We start from the raw sequence: 16,629 nt of genomic DNA on the forward strand, positions 1-16,629 counted from the left end.
GATAAAAACAATGAATGCATATAACACAAAAAACTGTTAACAGTGAATACCATACTTTCACAGAAAATGGCAGGATATATTCATAATTTACACTGAGACCACAGTGATAAAAAGGCATTACCTTCTACAGCAAATGCAATTTTAATTCAGTAAGACAACAATTTTACCTTATTAAAATTTAAGGTAGAACATGTGCTAAAATATTTGTAGTAGCCCTTTTTGTAGTGACAAAAATAAGAAAGATAAGCAGGTTGGTTTACATGAACTGATACTGAGTGAAATGAGGAGAACCAAGATGATCCTGGACACAGCAACAAGAAGATTACGTGATCATCAACTGATGGACTTGGCTCTTTTCAACAGTGTGATGATTCAAGGCAATTCCAATAGACATGTAACGGAAAGTACCATCCACATCCAGAAAGAAAACTAAAGAAAATAAATACGAATCAAAGAATAGTATTTTCATCTTTTGTTATTGTGGTTTGTTTGCTTGATTTTTTTTTCCTTTTTGATGTGATCTTTTTTGCTTAGCATGATGAATATGGAAATATGTTTAGAAGATAGCATGTTTAACCTATATTGGATTGCTTGCTGTCTTGGGGAGGAGAAGGAAAGGAGAGGAGAAAACTTTGGATCACAAGGTTTTACAAAGATGAATGTTGAAAACATGTATTTGGAAAAATATTATTTTTAAAATTTTAAAATAGAGTACATACTAGGAAAAAAGCCTACAAATAATGAATCCAAATATAGCTCAGGTACTTCTTAAAGAACTCTGTGGCAAGTATCATTCCAATCACTTTCCACAAAGACTCCACTAAGTACATGCTTTCATGGAAAAATCAAGCCTGAAGTCTGGTGACACTGAAAAGGGTTGCTGTAATTGCCTTCCCCTTATATATAACAGGTTCAATCAAAATTTATTTAAACCAAACCTTCCTGAGAGTATTACGTATAGTATATATGTTAATAGGTCAAACTCTAAAACAAAACTGAAAGTGCTTAATATTATAACAACCAGAATTCTATGTCAATAAAGAACACAAATTTCACAGATGAACATTACTTTAGATATTATTTAAAGTAATTGTGCATTTTGCAAATGAAAGAAATGAGGCTAAGATATTAACATATAAATCATAGTGCCAGGACAAGAACAGAGATCTCATGATTCAGTCTCAAATTTGACAGTTATTAACAGTGTAATCAGGAAAAAAAGTCCCCGAATTTATGAGCTTCCTTATCAGAAAGTAGAGAATAAGACAAATACAAGAGAGTTATTGTGGGAAAAAATGGCTTATAAAGTCTTGAGTGCTGCACCTTCCCCATCAATACTTGCACCAGTTTAAAACCAGCACTTCCTTGGGGCTATCCTACATTTTATCTTTTTTCTATAATTCCAGTCCTCTTCAGTTGACAGATTTGAACAGGAAGTTGTGGAAGTTATTTATTAATTCTATAAATATTTATGATTTGTTGTATTGTGGCTAAGTCAAGGGGAAGGAGAGAGAAAATGTAGTGAAGGCTGGGTCCCTCTCCTTCATGAACAACAAATTAGTAAAAAGATCATATATTTAGCAATGGAAGGGCCTAATGAGTTCATTTAATTTAACATCATTATTTTACAGATGAGGAAACAGATATACATAGTTTTTTCCCTCAAAGACATATAAGTTAACTAAAGAAACAAAAAATATGCCCAACAAAAGACAAAGTCATGTGCTAAATAACTAATTACTAAATTTGTAACACTATCTAAATCATTCATTTGGCCATGAATCATATATTTTAAAATTCAATTCAACAATTTATTAAATAAAATATCTATTTCCTACCAGGCACTGTTTGGAGTGCTGGGGAATCTGTTTAGGTAGGAAAATAATGGAGACCTGTCATTTCCCAGTATTGAAACTTTCTTCAATAATGCAGATATGCAATTAATCTTCAGCATATACTGTGAAAGCTGCCTGGAATGCTGAAAGGTAAAGGAAACTTGTCCACCCATGCTCAAACAACCATTATGTGCCAGAATAAGATTTGAACCTAAGGCCTTCCTAACTCCAAAACCTAGGCCTTCCCAATTCCAAGGTCAGGCCCTGCCACATAGCTGTCTCTCAGGCACTGGAGAAACAAAGACAAAAAAATATATTTTTTAATTATCTTCCCTCAAGCTTATATTCTACTAGGCAGAAACAATATTTATGAATATAAGCACTTTTAAAAGTGTTTTATTTTTGTCCAGAACTGTGAGTTCATCAGTATAGATAACTTCCAGTGTAAAGATGTCTTCTACAATGAAAGTATAACTCCTCTGTGACTCAGTCTTAAAAAGTTCCCTAAAGCCCTTTAAGAGGTTAAATTTTATTCATTTGCCTATGACACAAAGGGATATCTCAAAGGAAGGAAGATTGTCCCTACTCACAAGCAAACAGAATACCATATACTAAACAAATCAAATAGACTAACTGGAATATATGGTATGTGAGGGAGAATAACATCAAATAAATTTGAAAAGTTAAGAGTCAAATTGCATATTTAAATGTCAAACAGAAGATTATTTCATCCCAAGCATAACAGGTAACTACTGAGGCTTTTTGAGTAGGGGATGACACATCCATAACTGTGCTTTAAAAATATTATTCTGGGGGCAGCTAGGTGGCGCAGTGGATAGAGCACCAGCCTTGAATTCAGGAGGACCAGAGTTCAAATCTGGTCTCAGACACTTTAACACTTCCTAGCTGTGTGACTCTGGGCAAGTCACTTAACCTCAGCCTCAGGGGGAAAAAAATAGGGAAAAAAAATATTATTCTGAATAATAGGGAAAAGAAATTCCCTCTATTAAAGTCCTTGGAATTATCAAAGAGTCAACATCAGAAATTGACATGGTTTTATTAAAGGCAATCACATTAATGAATATTCATTACCATCTACTTTATGTTGCTGAGGCCATGGAATCTCTTGATCTAACTTGCAGTATTGTGTTTAAAATTATTATTGGGCATAGGCTCATGGATAGCATGGATAACTATCTTTTTCATTTGTATCTCTAGCACTCAGTACAGAACCTTGTTCATGTTGGCATTTGATAAATGTTATTTCATTTACTTATTCAATCATTAGAATGATAAGCAACTGTGAAGGGTTGGTTGAGTTAGTGTATCATTAATTTGTAATGAACAAAATCAGCTCAATTATGATATATAGTTCTTTGATAACAAGCAGCTCATAAGCAACTGTAGTAATATTGTAGGGAGATGAGTTTCTAGAATTAGGATTCACAGATTGGAAAGAACAAAAATTGAGGGTGATATATGAAATTACTATGAATGAAAATAAAATTGCTATAGTAATAGCTGATATCTAAATATCCCATTGAATATTCATTTTGTTACAAAAATATATTATGGGTATTTTTATTTCCAAATTATAAATAAGATTCATAGAATTAGGGAAGGAAAAACCATAGATTCGGTGCTAAAAGAGATCTTAGAGGTCAACAGGTCCAATCCCTCATTTAACAGAAGAAATTAAAATTGAAAAAGATTAAGTGAAGTGTCCAGAGTCCCATAGCTGGAAATACAAGTGGTTAATATTTATGCATCTCTTTATATACATTATCTCAATGGATCTTCCTGACCCCCCCTAAGTAAGAGGTTAGCATTGGGGGCAACTAGGTGGCACAGTGGATAGAGCACCAGCCCTGAATTCAGGAGGACCAGAGTTCAAATCTGGTCTCAGACACTTAACACTTCCTAGCTGTGTGCCCCTGGGCAAGTCACTTTACCCCAGCTTAAAAAAAAAAAAAAAAAAGAGGTTAGCATCATTGTTATTCTCATTTTTCAGATGTGGAAACTGAAACTGGCAAAAGTTGAATGACTTACTGAGTTATGTGTCTATTAAAGGTTAAGATTTGAACTCAGACCTTTCTGATTCTAAAGCCAGTGTTCATGTATACATGATGCCTAGAAATCTCTAAGGAAATAGGGTAGGATAACAGTAAAACATTAAAATGGCATATCATTCTCTTTTTTCTTTTTCCAGTTGCCATTTGGGGTACTTTGACCACATGTATGACCTGATATCAGTTTATCCCAGCTAGGTACTAGGAAAATTTTATTTCTCCTGCCATCCACTGTTCTAAAATTCTGTATGTTGGGGAATTTTTAGTCATAATTACACTTTCAATCCATGCCATCATAAAATAAAAACAAAATGCAATAGACATACATGTTTGTTTTAAGTTAAAAATTTCACCAACATTCCCTGTGTTTGTCAGATTTCAGTAAATACAATCCATGAGAAAAAGCCATGTCTATTTTACAAGCATTCATCCCACCATGATATTGTTAGTTATATGCCTAAAAATACCTACAATTGCTGTTTTAGAAAAACCCTGAATATTGTTAACACCATATGGTATAAGATACTTTCCATTTTCCCTAACTTGCCCAACATCATGTTTATTCCTTTGAAGGAAAGAGAATTCAGGTTGTTTGTTTGGATAGATTGGCTCTACAATTTCCTTAGGGAAACTTCTATCATTGGAATATTGTTCATTCTTGTCCAGGTATGCTATGCCTTGCATGCCAGTCCATCTCACCAGTTTAACCCTTTGACTTATAATAGCGTAAAGGAAAGGAGCTTCCATGGAGCTCTGTTACCTCTTATATAGAACATAAACTTTTTTTGGCATTTAAAGTTCTTGAAATATCATGTTTTTGAAGATTATATCACATTACTCTTTCTTCTATACCCTGTGCTTTGGCCAAACTGAATGACTTCTTTTCCTCACTTACAATATTTGATCTTCCCTTATGTCTTTCTACTAACTGTACTCCATGAATTCAAAACTCTTCTCAAGTGCTATCTCTTACACACTGATAAGACTTTCCTAATATCCCCATCAAAATCATTTGATAATGTCACTCTAAATAATCTACAACTATTTTATCTTCATTTTTGTTTTTGTTTCCTAACAATCAGGAACAGTGTTTTCCAAATCATAATTATTGCTTAATAAATGTTGAATGAAAGAAGAAATTATTCTGCCAGGTGGGAAAAGGAAACCAGAAACCATAGGCAGGAAAAATAACTGGATAACTATTATAAGAATCTAGGGGAAGATCTAAATTTAGGGTAATTATGGTTTAAATGGAAAGAGAACATTTAGAGCAGAACCAGGAGATCATTATACATAGCAACAAGATTATATGATGATCAATTCTGATGAGCATAGCTTTCTTTAGCAATGAGATGATTCAAACTAGTTCCAATTGTTTAGTGAAGAGAGCCATTTACATACAGAGGACCATGGGAACTGACATAGCATTTTCACTCTTTCTGTTGTTGTTTGCTGGCATTTTATTTTCTTCTCTTTTTTTCTTGTGTGGCATGATAATTGTATAAATATATATACATATATTGGTTTTAACTTATATTTCTACTATGTTTAACATATATTGGACTACTTGCCATGTAGGGAAGAAGGAGGGCTGTAGATTGCTCTCAAAAACTGTAAGCTACGGAAAGGTGCTGAGAATCATGGCCAGAGGGAATTTATCTGAGAGCTCTTTCAACCAATGTAATCCTAATCTAGTCACTCTCTCTTTGAAAGAATTTAAATACTAGTGAGAGCCTAAAACAATAGTAGGGTCAAATGAAGGTGTTTTGGTTTTTTTAAAAGAACAGGGAGATATGCATATATTTGTAAGAAACCAATGAATAAAAATTCAAGATTAGAGGTAAAGAGGAGAGGATGAAAGGTACAAGCTCTCAGAGGAAACAACAGGGGATGAAATCAAGGACACAAATAGAAAGGATGCCCTTGGAGAAGATGGGCCTCTTCTCAAGTCTAGACTGGACCAGAGAAGAAGATGGGAAATTATATTGAATCTGACTATAGAACTGGGAACTGGGAAGATGAGGGAACACTTAAGAAATTCTCTCTAATTTTCTTGGTAAAGTATGAAGTGAGATCCTCTTCTACCAAGGAAGGTTGAAGTAATTTAGGTGGCTGGAGGAAAGGTTTAGAATAGAGACTAATCTGATAAAGAGTCAGAATTGATATTAGCTAACAAAAATGTGTAGTGTATCTTGTTAGCATGGTTCTATGACTTTAGTATATTCAGAGTTCCAAAATACTAAAATCAAATTCAAAGTATGAAATTCAACATAAGGCAGAAATCAGAACCTTAAAATGAAGAAACCCAGATGTTGGTTCAAGAAATGTTCTCTTACATTAACAGGCTTATTTTTCTGAAGTGGTATTGTCATTTTGGAAAGCAATTAGGTTTTATGCCCAAAGTGTTATTATTGTATACATCCTTTACTATATACAAAAGAGATTAAAGAAAAATGGAGCCCTATAAACAAAAATATTAATACCAGTTCTTTTTATAATAGCAAATAACAGGAAATTAAAGGGAAATCAATAAAGTGGAGAATAGTTGAACAAATTATGGTATATTTATATAATTAAATACAACTGTATCATAAGAAATGATGAAGGGTATGATGAAGGAAATGATGAAGCTTCAGTTATAAAGAGGAGAACTTATACAATAATATAAAAACAAACAACTTTGACTTAAGAACACTGATCAATGCAATAGTCAATCATGATTACCATACATGTAGGTGTATATATGTGCTTGTATACATATACATATATATGTAGGGATATAGCCCATGAAAGAGTTTGTTTTAACTTATTTGTTCAAAGTAGTTTTTCTTTTTTCCAGCAGAGGGGAGCTGAAAAGAGAAAAACAGATCCTTCTTAACCAAATCTTAAAAAAAAAAAAAGTTTTTCTTTAAAAAAAAAAAAAAAAAAAAAAAAAAAAAAGACAGACAAAATTTTCTTTCTTTCTTTTTCTTTTTTCCCCCTGAGGCAACTGGGGTTAAGTGACTTGCCTAATGCCACACTGCTAGGAAATATTAAGTGTCTGAGGCCACATTTGAACTAAGGTCTTCCTGACTGCAAGGATGGTACTCTATCCACGGAGCCATCTAATTGCCCCCAAAAGACAAAATTTTCAATTGGGTCAATATTTTTAAGCACACTAAGAAATAGACCAGTCGATCAGTGGAACAGATTAGGTACAAAGGACAAAAAAGGGTACATCTATAGCAATCTAGTCTTCGACAAACCCAAAGATACCAACATTAGAGATAAAAATTCATTATTTGGAAAAAACTGTTGGGAAAACTGGAAATTAGTATGGCAGAAATTAGATGTGGATCCACACTTAACACCATATACCAAGATAAGATCAAAATGGGTCCATGATTTAGGCATAAAGAATGAGATCATAAATAGATTAGAGGAACAGAGAATAGTCTACCTCTCAGACCAGTGGAGGAGGAAGGAATTTATGACCAGAGGAGAACTAGAGATCATTATTGATCACAAAATAGAAGATTTTGATTACATCAAACTAAAAAGTTTCTGTACAAACAATACTAATGCAAACAAGATTAGAAGGGAAGTAACAAATTGGGAAAATATTTTTAAAGTTAAAGGTTCTGATAAAGGTCTCATTTCCAAAATATACAGAGAACTGACCCTAATTTATAAGAAATCAAACCATTCTCCAATTGATAAATGGTCAAAGGATATGAACAGACAATTCTCAGATGATGAAATTGAAATTATATCCACTCATATGAAAGTGTTCCAAATCACTACTGATCAGAGAAATGCAAATTAAGACAACTCTGAGATACCACTACACACCTGTCAGATTGGCTAAGATGACAGGAACAAATAATGATGAATGTTAGAGGGGATGTGGGAAAACTGAGACACTAATACATTGTTGGTGGAGTTGTGAAAGAATCCAACCATTCTGGAGAGCAATTTGGAACTATGCCCAAAAAGTTATCAAACTGTGCATATCCTTTGATCCAGCAGTGCTACTACTGGGCTTATATCCCAAGGAAATACTAAAGAAGGGAAAGGGACCCGTATGTGCCAAAATGTTTGTAGTGGCTAGAAACTGGAAGATGAATGGATGTCCATCAATTGAAGAATGGTTGGGTAAATTATGGTATATGAAGGTTATGGAATATTATTGCTCTGTAAGAAATGACCAGCAGGAGGAATGCAGAGAGGCTTGGAGAGACTTGCATGAACTGATGCTGAGTGAAATGAATAGAACCAGAAGATCACTGTACACTTCAATGTTATATGAAAATGTATTCTGATGGAAGTGGATATCTTCAACATAAAGAAGATCCAACTCACTTCCAGTTGATCAATGATGGGCAGAAACAACTACACCCAGAGAAGGAACCCTGGGAAGTGAATGTAAATTGTTAGCATTACTGTCTATCTACCCAGGTTATTTATACCTTCGGAATTTAATACTTAATGTGCAACAAGAAAATGGTATTTACACACATATATTGTATCTAGATTATATTGTAACACATGTAAAATGTATGGGATTGCCTGTCATCAAGGGGAGGGAGTAGAGGGAGGGAGGGGATAATGTGGAAAAATGAATACAAGGGTTAATGTTATAAAAAAAAATTACTCATGCATATATACTGTCAAAAAAAATTTATAAATAAAATTTTAAAAAATATATATTTTTAAGCACTCTCTCTCTCCTACTCCATTACTCCCTCCTAATTTTCTAGATGCCTAGGTCATCCTTAATTGTCTTCTACAAGTAATTTTCATGTAAGTAACTAATCTCCCAACTAAAAGATGCTCCATCTCCCTTAGCTTCTAATAATAATTTACATTTAAAGTGTTTTAAAATTAGTAAATGACAGCCAGCAGGGTAAGGTGAAAAGAAAATTATCTTTGGAATCAAGGAACCAAAATTCAAATACTACTCTCCACAGGCCTTTCTTTTTCCACTATGGCTTAGACTAAATGGCCTCTTAAAGCCTCCACAGTTCAAATTCTACTCTCTCCAAGCTCTTCCCATTCTAGCTTTATGACCTGATGAGGTTCTCATACTTTCTTAACAATGCTGTGAAATAGGGGCAGCTAGGGGTACAGTGAATAGAGCACCAGCCTTGAATTCAGGAGGACCAGAGTTCAAATCTGGTCTCAGACACTTAACACTTCCTAGCTGTGTGACCCTAGGCAAGTCACTTAACCCCAGCCTCAGAAAAAGGAAAAAAAAAACAATGCTGTGAAACAAGTATGGAAATTTTTATCATGTCATTTTAGAATGAAGAAACTCATGCTCAGAAGGATTAAGTGGCCTTCTCAGCCTCAAAGAAGTGGTAAGTGTATGAACCAAGATCTAAAATCAATTTTATCTTGATTTCAAGTCCAGTGTATTTATTCCATTATGTCTTGCTCTCTCTGCAGCAAAATGCCTTTTAAATCATAGATACTTGTTATATTTTTGTTACTTATTGAGGAATTAAAAATATGCAATCACCACCACAAATAACCCTATTCTTCTGTTCACTATATGGCTAATCTATAGGAACGTAGTAAAAATGTACATTTAGAAGAATCCATTTTCACCTTTATAAACAGCCACTAGCTGTGAAGTGATCTCCTTTAAAACTCCTTCACTGTAGCCAGCTATAGCCAGGCAGTTTCACGTTTTTCCTGCAGTTGCTAAGCAAGGAAAGGAAGCAGAAGAGGAAGTTAGCTCTATGGCAACAAAAATAACCATTCCCCAGCCTTCATTATACAAATCACTATGCCCTATATCTTTAAAAGATCAAAAAGGAAAGGCTAGGGTGGAGAGGGAGGACAATGGAAAAGGAAGTCACATCTGTAAGTAGAAAAGACCTAGTTTGAACTATAGATAAGCTTTGTCACTCCTGTATAGGTTACTACCAAAGAAAAGTTCTAATAAAATTTTCTACCATTTTGTGATAAAAGAACTTCTCAAGATTCAGAAACAAGGAATTAATACATATTTAAGCTTCATTAAGCTGTTCAAAAGTCTTATGAAGAAACAAGTCAATTAGGATTAATTTCAATTTATTTTTTCAAGTTGTAGAAAAAGTTAGATAATATACCTAGGAATTTAATTGTAATGTTCTCGCTAAGATGTAATATTCTCTTGTTTGGGTTTTCTTGGGATCTCTGGAGGCAGTCTTGACAGCCTTAATTTCAGTTCCGGAATCACACCAAATGCAGCCAGGTATTAAAGTCCAAATCCTTTATTGCCTCTTTCCAGTCTTGTCTCCTTTCCTGCAGCCCGGTTAGCTTTCTTAGAGACCTTCTGTAGTCTTGATTCTGAGAGTTTAAGCTCTGGCTTTTGAATATCCCCAACTTCCAAGGATTTCTTCTTCAGTCACTACAAAGGTTGAAGATGGAATGAATCTGTCTCAGCCTCGGAGAGCTTCTAGTGCGCTTGTCCTTTCTGGCCCTGAGAGCTTCTCCTTATATGCCCCACACTGAGTATACATCAATCATTATATCACTAGGAAACCATTATTTGTTGTAGGATTAAATCAATGCTAAACTAGATTTAACCATTGTCTCCTCAATTCCACTTAGTACTTTGTGTCAAGTTCTGGCCGATAACATCTCCCACTTCCTTTTGTTTTAGAACACATAGGTGGTCATGACCTCCCTGACTTCTCAAGGAGGCAAGAACCCAAAAAAAGGAGGTGATCACACCTTCCCTGATACCTCAGAAAAAGACATGAAAACAAAAGAAATGGGAAATCAAATCAGATCAATGGGTTTCTGAAAGGTCTCACTAGTAAAACAGGTATAATAAATCCATCAATATAGGAGGTATTACACATAATTACATAAATTACACAAGCACATAGTAATATAACACAGGCTAATAGTAATGTAACAAATAACATGAATCAGCATGAGGAATTATACATGTTCATAAGTCCTAGAAATAGTCCAAAAGGAATCTATTGTCTATTATTTCATGTGCCAGGAATCCAATAATTCCTGCAAGTTTTGAAGTCCTGCAATAGTCTCAGGGAATCCAATGATTCCTACAGATTTTGTTCTCAGGTCTTCTCCTTTGTTTTGAGGTTTTTCTCTTTTTCTGTCTCTCTCCAGGTGCTCATTGCCACCCATCTGTTTCCTTCTCCATCTGTAGAGATACAAGCAAACCCTCTCTTCCAGGCAGTTAATCTATCTAATTCCCTTCTATTTACTACTTTCTAGATCTCTCCTCATCACCTGGCAATTACATTGGAACTGCTTGCACTGGGCTGCCCTTCTATAGGGTTAAAAAAGCCTGTATTCTCCCCAATTGTAATCCCTTTCTGTTATCTGATTGTTTTTCTGCTGATTGATCATATCCTGAACTTCTAAAGGTGTAACCTCAGCTGCCATCATGCCCCATCAGTCTTTTGATTGATATCTTGGAGCTGGGCCCCGTCTCTCATTTCCCTGGGTAAATCTACATTCTGAAGCCCTTCTGGCATTTTGGACATTGGGTTTTGGGTCTTCCCTCACTGTCCTCTCATTCTATTCTATACCTACATTGAGCTCTCAGATGTCCAATTTTTCCACACTGATAGCATCGGCAAGTCTTTCTAGATGTCCCTTGCCAAGAAGGATCCTGTCTTCCCATGTTCATCATAGTCTGGGTATAATAACCATTTGTGCCCATTGTGACACAGCATCTTATGGTCTCTAAAGGAGCGTCTTTGTGTTTCTTCTGCAAACCTCATTAACATTTTGTCTGATCATTATTTCTGTAGCTGCATTTTCTCCATGGTTCTTGTGACAGCTGTTTGAAAATGTCCCACAAAATCCGCAAAGGGTTCTTTGGGACCTTGCTCTATTTTTTTGAAGGCTTCCTCTCAATCTTTCCTGGAAGGGTACCCCAAGCTTTTATAGCAGCTGTAGCAATTTGTTCATATGCTCCTATGGGGTAATTAATCTGTGCTGAATTCTCTGTATACTGATCTTCACCTGCTAGTTAATCAAAGGTGATTTGTACATTAGCTCCAGTTTGCTTATTGCATTGGGCTTGAATACTACATAATTCATGATACTCTGAAGGCCACAACAAGTTTTGTCTGGGTTCTAAGCATGTCCTTGCTATGGAGTTCCAATTATTAGGGGTTAAAATTTCATAAGACAAATTATCTAGTAACATCTTAACATAAGATGTTGTAGCCCCATAAAGAGTGCAATCCTTTTTCAAATCCTTAATGTTTTCCAGATCAAAAGGAGTGTATCTTCTCCTTTGTTGACCTGAAGAGTCAAGCTCTTCAATCACAGGGTATGCTTTTATTAAATCAAATACACCCTGCCCAATTTTTGCCTTAACTAGTGCCTTTTGTAATCTTGCCATAGGCTGCTTCATAGGTGGTGCTGATTGTGTCACTGCCTCTCCCCCTCCTCCTTCTCCTTCCACCTATGAAGGGTTATTTGAGGGAAGTAGGTCAGGGGATGGGGAATGCCCTTATGCTTCCTGCTGTGAAGCACCACATTTAAAATTGTACTTAACTCCATCCTTACATGATTCTTCATCCTTTTCACCTAGTTTATTTAGATCCTCCCCTTTCCTGCTTTCTTCTTTTTTCTTATTCTAACACTTACATAATTTCCTAAAGCCAGTTTTATTAAAGTGCATGTATAAAGTATATCTTTGGAAATTGAGTCAGGTCCGTTTTCATTGTAGAATTGACATAGTTGCTCTCCTACTGATTTCCACTCCTCTAGATCCAATTCTTTTTCCTTAGAGAATCAAGGAGATGTGTATTATACAGTTTCTAAAAGTTCAGTGATCTGCTCCCAATTACAATCAAACGATGGCTTTTCATAAGTCTGACAATGCTCTCTATACATTTTCCTTGAATTGGAACAAAAGGCTGTCTTCTAAACATCTGTCCCATTTTAGCTGAAACACTACTTTAGCCTTTAACAAAGTTTTCTTGTCTATTTTTGTACTCACCCTAATTTCTGGGTCAAAGAGACTTTTCCACTGAAATCAGGATCGTGTCTGTCCCATGTTCGGACACCAAAATGTAATATTCTAAGATGTAATGTCCTCTTATTGGGGTTTTCTTGGGGTCTCTGGAGGCAGCCTTGGTAGCCTTAGTTTTAGTTCAGGAATCACACCAAATGAAGCCAGATATTAAGGTCCAAATCCTTTATTGCCTCTTTCCAAGTCTTGTCTCCTTTCCTGCAGCCCGGTTAGCTTTCTTAAAGGCCTTCTGTAGTCTTGATTGAGAGCTTGAGCTCTGGCTTCTGAATTTCCCCAACTTCCAAGGGTTTCTGCTTCAGCCTCTAGCCACAACAAAGGTTGAAGATGGAATGAATCTGTCTCAGCCTCGGAGAGCTTTAGTGCACTTGGCCTTTCTAGTCCTAAGAGCTTCTCCTTATATGCCCCACACTGAGTGTACACCAATCATTATATCACTAGGAAACCATTATTTGTTGTAGGATTAAATCAATGCTAAACTAGATTTAACCATTGTCTCCTCAATTCCACTTAGTACCTTGTTTCAAATTCTAGCCCATAATATTTAATAATGATAATAAACAAAGTTTTTTAAGAAGAACTAGCAAAAACTACTGACATTTTTCCAATTTTTTTTTTTAAGGATCTGAATTTTACTGACTGAAATACCTTAAATCATTCTCATACAACAATGAAAAAAAAATAAAATATAGTAACAATACAATATAGATCTTATTGTTTTGTCAATTGTGGAAAAACTGTAGAGAGGAACATACAAAAATCTGATTAACAGTATCTCCTGAAGTTAAAGTGAAGATTAAAAAGAAACAAAAAACAAAAATCAAAGTTAAACAAGTTAATTTTGATCATATTCTAAGGAAATATACACTGCCTCTACTATAATTCATCAAATCTTTATAGTAATGATATATTTACTCTTCTATTTCAACCTGACACCAGGCTGACATTCCTCTACAAAAACAAAGCACTTATCATTAGTAGTTTAGGACAAATTTTACATTTGGTAAATCCACAAAAGAAATGGTGATTTCAACTTGATCAGATAAAAAAGTCTTCTTAACTAATGTGTACTTTCAAACATCTCTGGGCCAAATATGCTAGCTTAAAAAAAAAAAAAAAAAAAAAAGTTATGGCTCAATAGATTTTTTTAAACCATTAAAAAGTCATTTAAATTAAAAGCTCTTAAGAAAAAAAAAAAAAAAAAAAAAAAAAAAAAAGGCTAAATGGTCTTGTGAAAGCCATCTGCTCCCAGAGAGAAGACTGTAAGGACTAAGTATAGATTACAACATAGTATTTTCACATTTTTTATTGTTTGCTTGCATTTTGTTTTCTTTCTTTTTTTTCTTTTTGGTCTGAGATTTCTTGTGCAGCATGACAATTGTGGAAATATATATATAAGAATTGCACACACTTCACATATTGGATTATTTGCCATCTAAGGGAAAGGAAAGAAAAAAAAATTGGAACACAAGGTTTTTCAAAGATAAATGTTGAAAATTATCTATGCATGTTTTGAAAATAAAAGCTTTATATCACAAAGAAATCATAAAGGAAGGAAAGGGACCCACATGTGCAAAAATGTTTGTGGAGGCAAGAATTTTTTTATTAGCAAGAAACTGGAAATTGAGTGGATGCCCATCAACTGGAGAATGGCTGAATAAGTATGTGAATGTAATGGAATAGTACTGTTCTTTAAGAAACGGGCAGAAGGATGATTTCAGAAAGTCCTGGAAAGACTCACATGAACTAATGCTAAGTGAAATGAGCAGAATCAGATCATTGTACATGACAGTTCAGGAAACAAGTTGGTGAATTTGGCTAGAATGTCAGATTGGCGGGGTGGGGAGGGGGAATGGGAGTGTGAAGGGGAGGGGAGAATGTGCATAAAGTCAGGAAAGTTCAGCTTAAGTCTACTGCAAAGTACTTTAAATGCCAAGAAAAGGTTATTTTATCAGAAAGGGTAAATGAGGAGGCACTGAAGCTTCTTGAGCAAGAATGACATAATCAGTCTTGTGCTTTAGGAAACAGTTGTACATGGAGGCTAGATGGAGAGGGGAGAGGGTATAAATAAGACAGCAGTGTAATTAAGAAGCTGTTGCAACAGTCCAAACAAATTATGAAAAACAATTTGGAATTATACAGTGACTAAAAAACGTTCAATATCCTTTGACCCAGAGATTCTTCTGCTATGCAAATACTGAAAAGAGATTAAAAAATAAAAAAAAAATAAGTAAGTCCTATAGAAATAAAAATACTTACAACAAACACTTTTTGCAGTAACAAAGAATTGGGAACAGTAAATAGCTACCAATTGAGAAATGGCTAAAAGAAGTTATAGTATATGAATGCAATAGAATATTATTAACCTTTTATAAAGACTTATTTGAACTGATTCAGAGTCATTTATTTATTTCAAATTTGTTTATTTGAATATTCAAAGAGATGTTTATTTATTTAAAAAATATTTATTTAAAGGACTTATTTGAACTGATTCAAAGAGACTTGCCCAGAGACACTAGCAAGGAAATGTTAAGTGTCTGAGGCCACATTTGAACTCAGGTCCTCCTGATTTCAAGGCTGGTGCTCTATCCACTGCACCACCTAGCTGCCCCACTCCTAATGCTTTTTAAGGAAAAATATTCTAATTTACCTGGGGGCAGGATTTAGCATATTGTTACCATTACAGATTATTTTTTACTTTTCTGTATCAGGAAAATCTGAATTTGAATCTAGCCTTGGCCACTTACTATTTGTGTGATTTTGGGTAAGACCCCCTCAGCCTCAGTTTCCTTATCTGTTAAAATAGCAATAATAAACACCTCACAGTCTGTAAGAATCAAATGAATTTGTAAGAATCAAATGAAATAATATATGCAAACCTTTAAAGTGATATATCAAAGTTAATTATCTTTATGACTTTTAATTGACCTAATTTTCATAAGAACAGTGTGATGTGAGCCTGATTTTCTTAGTAAAGTAGGAAGCAAGGATGTTCTCAGAGGGAGAAGTGTCAAAGAAGTCACAAAAGGAAGAAGTTACAAAGCCATAATTATTAAAACCATTTGGTAATAGTTAAGAAACAAAGTGATTGAATATTGGAACTGTTAACCATGTTTGATATACAACATATAGAAGCAAATGAGCACAGTAGCCTATGATTTCAAAATCCCAAAGACTACAGCTGTTGGAACAAGAACTCACTAATCAACAAAAACTGCTGAGAAAACTGGAAAGCAATCTGGTGAAAAACTAAATATAAAACAATATCTCATACCATATATCAAGATAAGCTTCAAATGGGCACATGATTTAGATATAAAAAGTGACACCATAAACAAATAAAAGAAGTATAAAACAAATTATCTGTCAGCTTTATGAATAAAGAGTTCGTGACCACACAAAAAATAATCACAGAAGTGAAATGAAAAATTCTGATTATGTAAAATTAAAAGGATTTTGTACAAATAAAATTCAGCTAAAATTACAAGAGAAGTGGATAAATAGGAAAAGATCTTTGTAATTTTCTCTGATAAAAGATCTCATTTCTTGACCAACAGGATGATTTCAGAGAGGCCTGGAAAGACTTACATGAATTGATGCTAAGGGAAATGAGCAGAACCAAGAGATCATTATACATCGCAACAACAAGATTATATGATGATCAATTCTGATGGACTTGGCTTTCTTCAACAATAAGATGCTTCAGGCCAGTTCCAATTATTCAGTAATGAAG

General features: G+C 34.6%; 1 protein-coding gene across 7 annotated transcripts in view; it reads right to left on the reverse strand.

Annotated features, from left to right (window-relative positions):
- Positions 1-16,629, reverse strand: part of GARRE1 (granule associated Rac and RHOG effector 1) — a 136,878-nt gene that overhangs the window by 106,507 nt on the left and 13,742 nt on the right. For 3 of the 7 annotated variants that reach the window (XM_074293204.1, XM_074293206.1, XM_074293208.1), the window contains one exon: positions 9,494-9,589. The exons of 3 other annotated variants lie outside the window; for them this stretch is intronic. The gene's annotated coding sequence lies outside the window, so the exon portion shown is untranslated. Of the gene's footprint in view, positions 1-1,838; positions 1,971-9,493; positions 9,590-16,629 lie in introns of those variants that run through there. One more of the 7 variants, XM_074293205.1, reaches the window with a different exon arrangement.

This window comes from Sminthopsis crassicaudata, chromosome 2 (genome assembly GCF_048593235.1).
Source record: "Sminthopsis crassicaudata isolate SCR6 chromosome 2, ASM4859323v1, whole genome shotgun sequence".
Taxonomy (NCBI): Eukaryota; Metazoa; Chordata; class Mammalia; order Dasyuromorphia; family Dasyuridae; genus Sminthopsis; species Sminthopsis crassicaudata.